Raw genomic sequence first — 14,365 nt, 5'->3', positions numbered from 1 at the left:
CTGATCCCATGACCCTCCGAAATCAATGACACAAGCGCGCAACATGTCCTCTAATATCTGAATAGTGCGCTCGGACTGCCCGTCCGTCAGAGGGGTGAAAAAGCTGTAGCTCAACTTCAACCTGAGTACCCCAATTTCGCTGTACCGAGTTCCAAAAACTGTGAAGTAAACTGAGTGACCCCGATCTAAAAATGATGGATACCGGGACACCATGCAACCGAACAATCTCCCGGATATATATCTCTGCCAAACCGCTCTGAAGAATAAGTAGCACAAACAGGAATGAAATGTGCGGACTTGGTCAGCCGATCCACAATCACCCAAATAGCATCGAACTTCTTCAAAGTCTATGGGGAGCCAACTACGAAGTCCATAGTAATCCGCTCCCACTTCCACTCTGGAATTTCCATCCGCTGAAGCAAAACAACCCTGTCTCTGATGCTCATATTCCACCTGCTGAAAATTGAGACACCGAGCTACAAATCCCACAATGTCTTTCTTCATTCTTCTCCACCAATAATGATGTCTCAGATCCTGATACATCTTCGCGGCACCCAGATGAATGGAATACCGCGAGCTATGGGCCTCCTCCAGAATCAACTCCCGAAGCCCATCCACATTGGGCACACAAATTCGGCCGTGCATCCTCAACACCCCATCATTGCCAATAGTCACATCTCTGGCATCATCATGCTGAACTCTGTCCTTAAGGACAAGCAAATGAGGATCATTGTACTGACGCTCTCTGATGCGCTCATATAAGGAAGACCGAGAAACCACACAAGACAATACCCTACTGGGCTCCGAAATGTCAAACCTCATGAACCGATTAGCCAATGCCAGAACATCCACTGCAAGAGGTCTCTCCCCAACTGGAATATACGCCAAACTCCCCATACTCAATGCCTNCCTTTAGCAACTCCAACCACCTCCGCTGCCTCAAGTTGAGATCCTTCTGCTTGAACAAGTGCTGGAGGCTACGATGATCAGTAAACACCTCACAAGACACACCATATAAATAATGCCTCCAAATCTTCAACGCGTGTACAATGGTAGCCAACTCCAAATCATGAACAGGGTATTTCTTCTCATGAGGCTTCAACTGACGAGAAGCATAAGCAATAACTCTACCCTCCTGCATCAGAACACACCCAATACCAACTCTCGAAGCATCACAATACACGGTATAAGAACCTNCGAGGCAAAGGATACTTGTTTTTAATTGTTACTTTGTTCAACTACCTGTAATCAATGCACATTCTCATCGTGCCATCTTTCTTCTTCACAAAAAGAACCGGCGCACCCCAAGGTGGCACACTAGGACGAATGAACCCCTTGTCAAGGAGATCCTGAAGCTGCTCCTTTAACTCCTTCAACTCCGGTGGTGCCATACGATATGGTGGAACAGAAATGGGCTGAGTGCCCAGCACCAGATCAATACCAAAATCAATATCCCTGTCCGGTGGCATGCCCGACAGGTCTGCAGGAAACACATCGACACATCGGGGAAATCCCTCAGAATCAATACTGGAGTCTCTACACTAACATCCTCACAAATGCTAAGTATGAAAGACAACCTTTACCAACCATACGCTGGGCCTTCAAGAAGGAAATCACCCTGCTGGGGACATAATCGGTCGAACCTCGTCACTCAATCTGTGGCACACCCGGCATAACCAATGTCATTGTCTTGGCGTGACAGTCCAGAATAGCCCGGCACGGAGATAACCAATCCATGCCCAATATAACATCAAAGTACACCATGCATAATAACAATAGATCTACTCGGGTCTCCAGACTCAATAGACACAACACATGACCGGTACACATGGTCTACCACAACAGTATCGCCCACTAGCGTAGAGACATAAATAGAAGAAACAAGGGATTCGCAGGGCGTATCCAAATAATGGGCAAAGTAAGACGACACATAAGTGAAAGTAGAACCAGGGTCAAATAACACAGAAGCATCCCTGCGGCAGACTGAGATAATACCTGTAATCACCTGCATCTGAAGCAATCGCATTAGGCCTAGTTGGAAGTGCATAGAAGCGGGCTTGACCACCACCGGATTGACCTCCTCCTCTTGGGAGACCCTTAGATAACTATCCCCCACCCCTAGCTGGCTGGGTGGATGGTGTAGTGACTGGGGCTGAAGCTGATGGCTGACCCCCTTACTTAGATGAACCCCCAAGACGACGAGGACACTACCTCCACATGTGACCCATCTCTTCATACCATAGAAACTCCCGGGTACTGGAGACGGGGACTAAAGGGAACCCCTAGCACCGGAATGACTAGCAAACGCACCTGGCATAGAAGAATCCTGAAGTGAAGGAGCACGGGACGAACCCTGGGCTGGGAGTGCACTAAGTGAGGAATGACCCTACTGAGAATCGTGAGAACCATGGCCCGATGATGCCCCACGATAACCTGGGCGAGCTGACTGAGCATGCCTGAACTGACGGCCTTTGCCATACTGAAACTGGCCCCTCGAAGGAGCACCCCCAAAAGTACCATGTCCTCGAGGCCTCTTGGCCTCCCTCTCCTCGCGCTCCTGGCGATGAACTGACTCAATCTCACGAGCGATATCAACAACCTCCTTAAACGTAGCACCTAACACTCTCTCCCTAGTCATGAGAACCCGAAGCTGATATGTGAGGCCATAAACAAACCTCCTAATCCTCTCTCTCTCCGTACCAACCAGCCAAATCGCATGAGGAGCTAACTCTGAGAACCTCATCTCGTACTGAGTAACAGTCATATCCCCCTGTCGTAACTGTTCGAACTGCCTATACAGCTCCCCCCTGCGGGACGGTGGAACATACTTCTCCAAAAATAGAGCAGAGAACTGCTGCCAAGTGAGAGGTGCCAAACCAACAGGCCTACGCCTCTCATATGCCTCCCACCAGGTGAAGGCAGCTCCGATAAACTGAAAGGTCGTGAATGCGACCCCGCTAGTCTCCAGAATACGCGCGATGTAAAGAATTCTCTGACATCTATCCAAGAACCCCTGGGCATCCTCGCCCTCTGCACCGCTGAAAGTAGGAGGCTGGAGTCTTCCAAACCTCTCCAACCTGCGCTGCACGTCCTCTGGCATAACTGGAGCTACGTAGCCCTGATCAGCTGCCACCGGCTGGGCTAGTAGTGCCTCCAGTGTCTGCAATCCCTGAACCACCTGATCGGGTGTGCGGGCGACTGGAGTCTGAGAGCCTCCCCCTGCCTCAGAAGTGGCTGCGACATTAGAAACTGCGACCGCCTGAGCAAGACTCGTACATACTGTCAAGATCTGGGCCAAAGTCTCCTGAAGACCTGGAATCACAATGGGCACAGCTGGTGCCTGAGCTGGTGCTGCTGGAGCGTCCACAACTGGGACCTGATCCTGAACTGGGGCGGCTGTTGGATTTGCAGGTGCAGCCCCAGCTGCTATGTGGGATGTACCTCTACCCCTACCATGGCCTCGACCGCGTCCTCGGCCTCTAGTGGCCCCAGCTGGTGGTACTGGTGGTCGTCCATCCTGACCGGTCGCTCGTGTCCTCACCATCTGTGAGAGAAAGAATAATAGAAGTTTAGTACTCAGATCAACAGATTCGCACGACAAGAATTTCAAGAATGTGGAATTTTCCTAAAGGTTCTGCAGCCTCTCGAGGATAAATACAGACGTCTCCGTACCGATCCGTGAGACTCTGCTAAACCTGCTCATGACTCGTGAGACCTATGTAACCTAGGCTCTGATACCAACTTGTCACAATCCTAAACCCGGACCCGGTCGTGATGGCACCTCTCATGAAGACAAGGCCAGCCGACACAACACACAATTCATTTTAAACAACTAAAGCAACACAATTTAGGTCTTTAACATAATAATAATAAGCCCAAAATAAAAGCGAATAGCACAATTCGCGGAAAAATAACCAAACACAGCCCGGCATCGGGGTGTCACCAGTCATGAGCATCTAACGTAAGTCTTAAAAAGCAGAAAAAGGACTAAACAGTCTATTACAAAATCCAGAACTAGGAACATAAATAATGATAAGAGGGAGAAACACTGGGCTGCGAACGCCAAGCAACTACCTAGTAAATCTCCGAAGATCTGCTGGAAACTATCAACCCTTAGTAGCAGGACCTGTAGCACCCGAATCTGCACACAGGGGTGCAGGGAGTAAAGTGAGTACTCCAACTCAGTGAGTAATAACAATAAATGAATACTGAGCAATAAGAATCACGTCAAACACAACAATATGCTATAAAGAGGCAGAGTAAAACCAGTGAAGAACAATTAAACAGTATAATCTCATAAAGCACCTTTTAAGCAGTTAAACAAGTAAACGAAAGGCAGCTAAAAAAAGGTAAACTCATAAAAGCTGCCCCTCGGGCACAATAACAACAAAATCACCCCGCATGCAATAACATAGAACAACACCAGGCCCTCGGGCTATATCTCATATCACAATGGGTACCCGCGCTCACTGGGGGTGTACAGACTCCGGGAGGGACCCCATACGACCCAAGCGCAATATCAAGCCATCTCGTGGCGTAATCAATAGGCTCTCGGCCTCATATCAACAAGCCACCTCGTGGCGTACAATCTTAGGCCCTCGGCCTCAAAATCATAATCAGTGTATCAGCGCTGCGGCGTGTAGCCCGACCCAAAAGTATCCTCACAACACAGGCCCTCGGCCTTACTCAATCAGAATCTCATAAGCCACTCGGGCAACAGTAAAACATGATGCTGAGCTCAAAATATCTTTTAAAATATCATTTTACGTGTTAAAAAGAGTAATCATGGCTGAGTTATGAAAACAGTAAAATATAGCTTGACTGAGAACCAGTATAAAGTCAAAATAGTGAGGAAATGATAGTACAAATCCCCTAAGGGTCCAAATAGTTGGCACGAAGCCCAAATATGGCATTTAGCCCAACACATAATAACATCAAATAGTTTGCAATCAAATACACGATAAAACCGTCATTTGGGACGGACTAAGTCACAATCTCCAACGGTGCATGACCCCACGCTCGTCATCTAGCGTGTGCGTCACCTCAACATAGCCTAATGTTGTGTAATCCAGGCTTTCATACCCTCAGGACAACATTTACAATCATTACTCACCTAAATCCGGCCCAAACTCTAGCTCGCGATGCCTTTGCCCTCGAATCGGCCTCCGAATGCTCCAAATCTAGGCAAAATCAGTACATAACCATCAAAATATGCTAAGGGAACAAAGCCCACTCGAAAACAATCAAAAAACAATGCAAAATCTCGAAATTAACCAAACCCGATCCCCGTGCCCACGTCTCGGAATTCGATAAATTCTACATCATTAGATTCCTTAACTCCCCAAGAGTTCATACGTATCAAAAGTTCTGAAATCCGACCACAATTGGTCCTTCAAATCCTCAATCAAAGGCCTAAGTTAAGCCCTAGTTTCCTCCAAGTTTAACCCTTAATTTCCCTTAATTACAGCTTTCATCCGTGAATTAATACCATAGAAATGAATTTTCATGATCCAAAACCTTACGTCAATGAAGTCTCCTTGAATTCTCTCTTCAAAATCGCCCAAAACTCCAAAATTCACGTTTAAAAATGGTGAAACCCTCTGAAATCGCGAAGGAAGAAATATATACATTCTCACACAGGCTTTTCGCACCTGCGGTCAATCCACCGCATCTGCGGTACCCCTTCTGCTGTCCAAGTCACCGCATCTGCGATTTTCACTAACTCGACCAAATTTCGCATCTACGGTGCACCACCCGCACCTACGCCATCGCAGGTGCGATTCCTCAAACGCTTTTACGGTTCCTTCCATTCCTAGGGTCTTCCGCTTCTGCGACTGGTCTCCCGCATTTGCGAGGTCGTACCTACGATCCTTCATCCGCAGATGCGGTTATGACAGCAACAAAATGGCTTCAGCTCTCAAACTCAACTCCAAATCTTACGTCAACCATCCGAAATCACCCCGAGGCCCCCGAGACATCTACCAAAAGCATCAACAAGCCTTATACTACCATTCAAACTTATACCAACCTTCAAAAAACCTCAAACAATGTCAAATCATCAAAAACACATCGGATTCATTCCTAAGGTTCTAAAATCTTCCGAATTTCGTTTTTGATCAAAAAGTATACCAAACCACGTCCGAATAACCTGAAATTTTGCACACACATCCCAAATGACACAACGGACCTAGTGCCACTTCCGGAATTCCATTCCGACCCCTATATCAAAATCTCACCTATCAACCGGAAAACGCTAAAATTTCACTTTCGTCAATTCAAGCCTAAATCTACTACGGACCTCCAAAACACATTCCAATCACGCTCCTAAGTCTCAAATCACCTCCCGAAGCTATCCGAACCATCAGAATTTTCATTCGAGCCCTCTAACACATAAGTCAATATCCTGTTGACTTTTCCAACTTAAGATTTCTTAAAAGAGACTAAGTATCTCAAACCTTACCACAACCTTTCTGAACCCGAGCCAACCAACCCGATCACACATAGAACCGATAAACAAAGCAATAAGAAGCAGAAATGGGGGAAACGGAGCGGTAACTCATGAAACGACCAGCCGGTCGTTACAGGATAGAAGTCTTAGTCTGATGAATCTTTCTCCTAAGATACCAAAAACAAAAAAGAAAAGAGACCTAGTCTGATGAACTTTCTCCTAGGATCAAAATCTTAGTCTGATGAGTCTTTCTCCTAAGATAAGAAAACCTAGTCTGATGAATTTTCTCCTAGGATAAACAATCTTAGTCTGATAAGAAAACCTAGTCTGATGAATTTTCCCCTAGGATAAACAATCTTAGTATAATAAATCTTTCTCCTAAGATAAGAAGCCTAGTCTGAGGAATCTTTCTCCTAGGATAAGCGTCTTAGTCTGATGAATCTTTCTCGTATGATAACAAAAAAAACCTAGTCTGATGAATCTTTCTCCTAGGATAACCGTCTTAGTCTGATGAATCTTTCTCCTAAGATAAGAAAACCTAGTCTGATGAATTTTCTCCTAGGATAATTAAAAAAAAAAGAAGTTTGGTTTAAAAAAAAGAAAAAAAAGGTCTTTGTTCATGCCCTCAGCGTTGGAGTAATTACTTTAAAGAATGATTTTCTCAACAAAAAAAAATAAAAAATAAAAAAAATCATCGTGATCTTTTCAGGGTACACCACTCCCGCCCTTTTTATTGCTTTCAATAATGAAGTAGTATAGAGTTTTGGATACAAATAAGTCACGAAATTTTCCTAGTGAAAACTGGGGCAGAAAAGTTTCATTCGTACATTTGTTTTGGTGCCTGGCAGGTTATACCTCGAGGCACAGGGTTCGAGATGACCAAAAGAAGGAGTCTCAATCCAGAATAAAAGAAAAAAGAAGAAAAAGAAAAAGAGGTGAACTCAAAGTGCAGAAGCGGAGAAAAGATGTGGACTGCTCAAGAAGTAATTGAAGTCACAAGCTTTGCATGTCCCGCCTTGATCCGAGAAGTTGAAAAAGGAATGAACCAGCACCTGCAGCTAACAAGCATCAAGATTCAGATCTGAGTCCGCATGAAGAACCAACCAAGACTCAAGATCAAGCTTCAGAAGACTCATAGATAGGAATCTTGTAACTCGTAGCTGATAGGCTTAGTTAGTCTTTTTTAATTTTGATTTTGATGTAATAACAAGACCGCGGACCGGAACCTCACTCGACTCTCTCGTCCTCTCCACACACTCCATCACCTCATTCACTTTTGAACTACACGTGACCTGATTCCTTTATAGCCAAGGATATGTAGGTAGCTCAGATACCAGGGCTTGGTCACATTCTCTTTTCCATCAGTTTTTGGTTTGTCTAAATAATGGTCGGGCCAAAAAAACCTGTCTCGTCGTTCTTTGTCTAAAAACTCTTCGTGTTTCCAGTCAAAGAGGGGCAGCTGTAGACATGTAATTTTTGGCTCGCCACGTCTATATTTATCTATTTTTTTACCTATTTTTATCTATTTTTATTTCTATATAATCTTGAAGAATACTAAAAAAAAAGTTTCACAATATAATATTATTTATCTTAATTAATTAGAGTTTGTATTTTACAATATAGATTTTACATTATTTGCAGAAAAAGAATTAAGATTTTGGGTTGGAAAGGCCCAATTTTGGATATCCCAAAACATTGAGCCCAACACCCTTTACACCCAAATTAAAACCTTTTAAAACCCCTAATTTCTTACCCTAGAGACGACATACCAGATGACCCCTTCCTCTTCTAACCTAAAAAAAACAATAACAGCCGACCTCTCCTGAAAGAGAAAAAACGGAAAAGCTTAAGAGGAGGAACGGACAGAATAGAGGGGAGGAGAACTGACACGAGAAAAATGGATTAAATGGTACGAAGAAAGATTGTCTGTACTTCAGCCTTGTTTATCAAATTCAAATGCCATTTTAGGTTGGTATACACTAAAGCCTTGAAAATTGCTTTCAAACTTAGGAAAAGTTGAGGTGAGAAAGAAGGAAAGTTAGGACTTCGTAGACATTTCATTAAAATAATCTACTAGTTGTTCCTTAATGGCATCCAAGACTACAGTATGATCTTCACTAATAATCTTCGTCTGTGTTTTCCTCTTCATCGACTTTATGGCCTCTATGTGATTACTGCACTCCTCCTTTGAAATGTTTGATTGAGGTCGTTTCAGTTCGAGCTTTTCGATGTCGATTTGAGGTTCCGATTCGCAATTTTGGTATTTCAGTCCAAGGATTGTTGCTTTGTTTAGCCCGATTGATTTGCAATTTTCAGCTTTGTTCATCAATAAAAGGTCCATTTCTCAATTTTCATTCTCATTTCATTTTGTTATGATAGCTTGGTGCGCGTGTTAGTTGATTTCTGATTCTATATTGTTTGAGTAGCGTGTCTTAGTTTTCATTTAAATTGTTTTAATTAGTTTTTATTTCGATTGTGATGTATGTAGTCTTGGTTCTTGAATAAATGCTTTTAATTGGGTAGATGGAAAATTGGAGTTGTTCCTTTCTTGGCAAGGAATAAGAATGGGCCATAAGGTGGGTCTTGAACCATAAGAAATCTGGACAAGTAATAGATCATGTTAACTAGCCTATTTGCTCCCCAATAATATCTTGTCCATAAATTTGGCATCACAACAATCTCAAAGATTAGAAAAATAATTCAAATGCGCTAGTTGCTTTAGGCGCGATTAATAATAAACATCGTGACTATGAGTACGGTTCCCGTGGCATGGTCACGATATATAAACCCCAACTCGAGTGTGCATTTCATGTGACTCGACCACAACTTCGAATAATAATAAGAAATAAGCATGTTGTAAACCGCGGGTTCATTTATGCGACGCGATTCGCAATGTGTTCAAAAATGACAAGTGTACGACAATCGTGCCTTGTTCCAAAAAATAATTTCATAAATAAATAAAAGCGGTTAAAAAGATAAAAAATGCATAATAGGTTTAAAACATGTATTATATCAGATAATTAGGCCAATTATTAATAGTTGGACGACCGTTCTAAAACTACGGAACTCGGGAGTGCCTCACACCTTCTCCCGGGTTAACAGAATTCCTTACCTGGTCTTCTGTGTTCGCGGACCAAAAATAGAGTCAATTTCCTCGATTTGAGATTTAAAATAAACCGGTGACTTGGGACACTAATAAATATCCCAAATGGAGACTCTAAATAAATAAAATAATCCCATTTTGATTTATGTCACTTAAATTGAAAAAACTCCCCTATCCCCCCTCGGGGAAAAGGAGGTGTGACACCGGGTAGCGGGAGACTACCTAATTGTTTATTGGATAAAATTTAAATTCCCCAACAAAGAGATTACGTGGCAGCAAGCCACTTCCAAACAACTGACTCTTAGTCGCTTTGAATTATGTGGCAACCTAACATGATAATCACAAGACACAATTGATTCATTGTTTGTTGTGTTATCTTGTTGCTTCTCCATCTAGATGTCAATTTCTCATAATACCAGAAGATTGACCTCCTAAAAGAATGTAGGCAAATCCGTAAAATGCAAAATTAGTTCCCTTAAGATTCTAATTTTATCATTTCTTCAGGTATAGTAATCTTATGCTAGGGAAGTGGAATTTTTATTGGAGAATGAGTGAAGATACAAACGGTCTCTAGCTCGTTTTGGAGGCTGCTATGTTCGATCAGTGGTAGTGCACACTGGTTGGAACATTAATAACAGTTGAGGTCGATCTCTCTGACTGGTTTCAGCTCTATAGTTGGGTACATTTCGTTGAACATTTTCAGAAGGATTGTCTAGAAAATCGGCTCATATTACGTATGAAGAAGGCCAAGTTCATCACTTTCGATAAAGTCGTCACTAACGGTATTTTAAGGCTAATCTTTCCTTCTTTTGGCATTATCCATATGATACAACGAAACGAGCAAGCATGCAACTTTCACAAATGATTCTATTCTTAGAAGTACTAGGGTTGCCTATGTTCTTGATTCCCCATATGTCCTACTATTATATCGTCTGTTCATGGTCTCATGACATTCCAAGAGATAGATCGTATTGACTTACTTCATTATTCATTGCATTCATTTATACATATGCATTTACCCATGACCAGATGGTGTTATGTATGTATGTATGTATATATATATATATATATATATATATATAAGCCTCTAAGGGCATCCTATCATATCATCTTAGCCACTGTGGGCAAAATCATCATCGTATACCAGCTGATCTGGTAGTCGTGCGTATATAATGCCGTAACCTTTTCCCAAATCACATACACACACCACCTGATCAGCTGGTATACGATGATGATTTTGCCCACAGTGGCTAAGATGAAATGATAGGATGCCCTTAGAGGCTTGAAGATGTTATGTATGTACAGACATATACATTACATAACATTTATACTCATATGCATGACATTATAGATATTTCATGATTTACAGAGCTATCCAGACTTACAGGTCGAGTCTTTTACTCCATGTTTCTTCCATGTCCTTTATTTACTGATTTACATGCCTTAAATACTCGGTACATTATTCGTACTGACGTCCTTTTGTTGGGGACGCTGCATTCGTGCCTGCAGGTATAGATAATCAGTTTGACGAGCCCTCATAGTATACAAGGTTAGCATTCAGCGAAGGATCGATAAGACTCCACCTCATTCGGAGTGCAGCCGAGTCTATAAGTCATCGAGTTAGAGTTTTCTACAGACTTACGGGTAGGCCGGTACCCTGTCCCATTTGATGTCAAATAATCATAGAGGCTTTGTAGACTGAGGTTTATTTTGTACAGTATGGCAAAGGCCTTGATGACCCATATGTATTCATGTTTTAAGAATGATGGTTCATTTATGCAGTGTTGCCCACTTATAGTTGTACATTACATGTTGTGGCCTTGTTGGCCCATGATAGTTAGAAGAAAAAAACAAAGAGTTACAGAGTGGTTCGCTCGGGCCAATACGGCACCAAGTGCCAGCCACGCCTCCCCAGGTTTGGGGCATGGCATCTTGCTTATGCAATATATCACGTAAGGGGTAGGCGGTCACTACAGAAATAGGATGACATTGAAAATAAGGCCTTAATTTTCTATATGTCATAATTAATGCTAAAACAAGTTTCTCTAAATGAGGATATCGAGTTTCAACATCCAATAAAGATTTGCTAACATAATAATCAGAGATTGTTTACCTTTGTCCTCCCGAACTAATACAACACTTACCGCCACTTCTGAAACAACGAGGTAGATGAGTAGCCTTTCTCCATCCTTTGGTTTAGCCAGCAATAGTGGGTTTGACAAATACACTTTAAAATTTTTAAGCGCTTGTTGACATTCTTCAATCCATTCAAATTGATTTTTCTTTTTCAAGGCTGAAAAGAACTTAAAGCTTTTCTCCGAAGATTTAGATATAAATCTTCCCAATGTTGCTATCTTACCTGTTAACCTTTGCACTTCTTTTTTGCTCTTAAGTATATGTGATGACCCGAAAGGTCATCTTTTGTTTTAGAATCCGTTTCCGTATTCCGAGGCCTTGAAAACCTCCTTTTATCTCTCCTCAATTTGCATGCGCAGTCCGAGCGCGATACTGGAAAGATTTTGTGTGAAAAATTTAAGAAATAATGGTTTTTAGCTTAAAAAGATGATTTTAGTTGACTTCGGTCAACATTTTGGGTAAACAGACCCGGAACCCTGTTCCAACGGTCCCGGGAGGTCCGTAGTAAAATATGGGACTTGGGCGTATGCCTAGAATCGAATTCCGAGGTCCCTAGCCCGAGAAATAAATTTTTGAAGAAAATTATTTGCTAGAAAATATAAGGATTTTAGAAATGGAAATAGGGTGTGACCTCGTTGGTATCTGGCCCGTATTTTGGTTCTGGAACCCGGTACAGGTTTGATATAATATTTATGCATTATCTGTGAAATTTGGTGAAGAACGGAGGTGATTTGATGTAATTCGGACCTTTGGTTAAAAACTTAAAGAGTTTGAACTATCTAAGGATTTTATGATTTTTGGTGTTGAATTCGTTGTTTAAGATGTTATTTTGGCGATTTGATCACACGAGCAAGTTCATATGATGTTTTAAGACTTGTGTACATGTTGGGTTTGGATCCTCGGGGGCTCGGGTGAGTTTTAGATAGGCTTTAGAGTGTTTTGGACTTGAAAAAAATATTGCAGGTTTCAGTTCTGTTGCAGAGCCTCTGATCTCGCAGTCGCGAGATCAAGCCTCGCATTTGCGACCACTGTTGGGTTCGCATTTGCGACCTACTCATCGCAATTGCGAAGAGTAGCTATGGAGGTCAGTGTTCGCAAGTGCGAACAGTTCTTAGCATTTGCGAAGAAGTCAGGGTAGGGGAAATATCGCATTTGCAACCAAATGACTCACATTTGCGAAAGCAGCACAAGTTGCGAAGGTTCGCATTTGTGATGTCCTTCTCGCAATTGTGAGTTTCGCAAATGCGAAGCTCCAGTCGCAATTGCGACATCTGCAACTATTAAGTTGGGACTTAGACGGGATTTTCACCCATTTTTCAATCCTCTCAAACCCCAAACCTCCATAGGCGATTTTCCAAAGACCCAAACTTCTTCAAATCATAGGTAAGTGATTTCTAACTCAACTCTTTCAATCTATTTCATCTTTAAACAAGATTGCATTACAAAATCTAGGGATTTTTATGGGAAATTGGGTGTTCTTGGGTAGGGTTAGGGATTTTTATAAATTGGGGATTTAGACCTCAATTTGAGGACGGATTCCAAAATTAATTGCATATCGGGGCTCGGGGGTGAATGGGTAATCGGGTTCTGGTCCGAACTTTGAGTTTCGACCAAGCGGGCCCGTGGTTGATTTTTGTCTTTTTGGGGAGAATATTAAGCAATCTATTATTATGCATTGGAATTGTTTCCTTTAGCATTTATTGATGTTATTAAATTAATTATGGCTAGATACGAGTGAATTGGTGGTGGAATCGAGAGGTAAAGCGGTGATTGAGTGTTGAATTACCTGTTGGCTTGAGGCAAGTGTTTGGTCTAACCTTGACTTGAGGGACTAGGGATCCCCGATTATGTTCTAAGTGAAATTCCATGTGTGTGGCGTATAGGTGTGGTGACGAGTACCTATGCGCCACCAAATAATCATTTGTGCCTTTTCCCTTCCCCGTTTCCCTATGTTTTGCTGTCCTGCCTTAATTGCTACTTGCTCCTAAATGTTTCTATGTCTAATCGCTTCATATAAATTGTTGTTCTTGTTATTAAAGTATTTAATTGTTCCATGGTTTTGTTTTATTACCCTGTTGGCTTATATTGGTTTGTTGGTGCCTTATGGTGCAACTTGGTTGGTCTCGCTGAGTAGTTTTCATTGGTATATTTTCATAATGGTAGTGATATTTCATTGTATGGATTGAGGTATAAGTAATGCGGGGGATTTGAGTTTACTAGTGAAATACTTTGTATTTACAAGTTTTATATATATATATATATATATATATATATATATATATATATATATAGAGGAATCGGGCTGCACGTCGCAACAGGAGGAATAAGGGTGAAATGTGATTGTCTGGTGAGATCGGGTTGCACGCCACAACAAGGAGTAATAAGGGTGGACAGGTGGGATCGGATTGTGCGCCGCAACAGGAGGAATAAGGGTGATATGTATTGAGGAGTAATAAGGGTGGACAGGTGGGATCGGCTTGCGCGCTGCAACAAGGAGGAATAAGGGTGAATATCGATACTGTTATTGTTTATATGGTGAGATCGGGATGCACGCCGCATCAGTTATTGTTTTAGCATTCATGTCTGTTGAAGTTCATTGTTGAGATGTTGGAACTCCCTAAGGATTGGTTATAGCTGAATACTAGTAGAATGACTGGGTTCCATATTTTCTTTAATGC

This window comes from Nicotiana attenuata, chromosome 6 (genome assembly GCF_001879085.1).
Source record: "Nicotiana attenuata strain UT chromosome 6, NIATTr2, whole genome shotgun sequence".
In the NCBI taxonomy this organism is placed as follows: Eukaryota; Viridiplantae; Streptophyta; class Magnoliopsida; order Solanales; family Solanaceae; genus Nicotiana; species Nicotiana attenuata.
The sequence above is the reverse complement of the archived record's forward strand: the minus strand, read 5'-3'. Positions refer to the sequence as shown.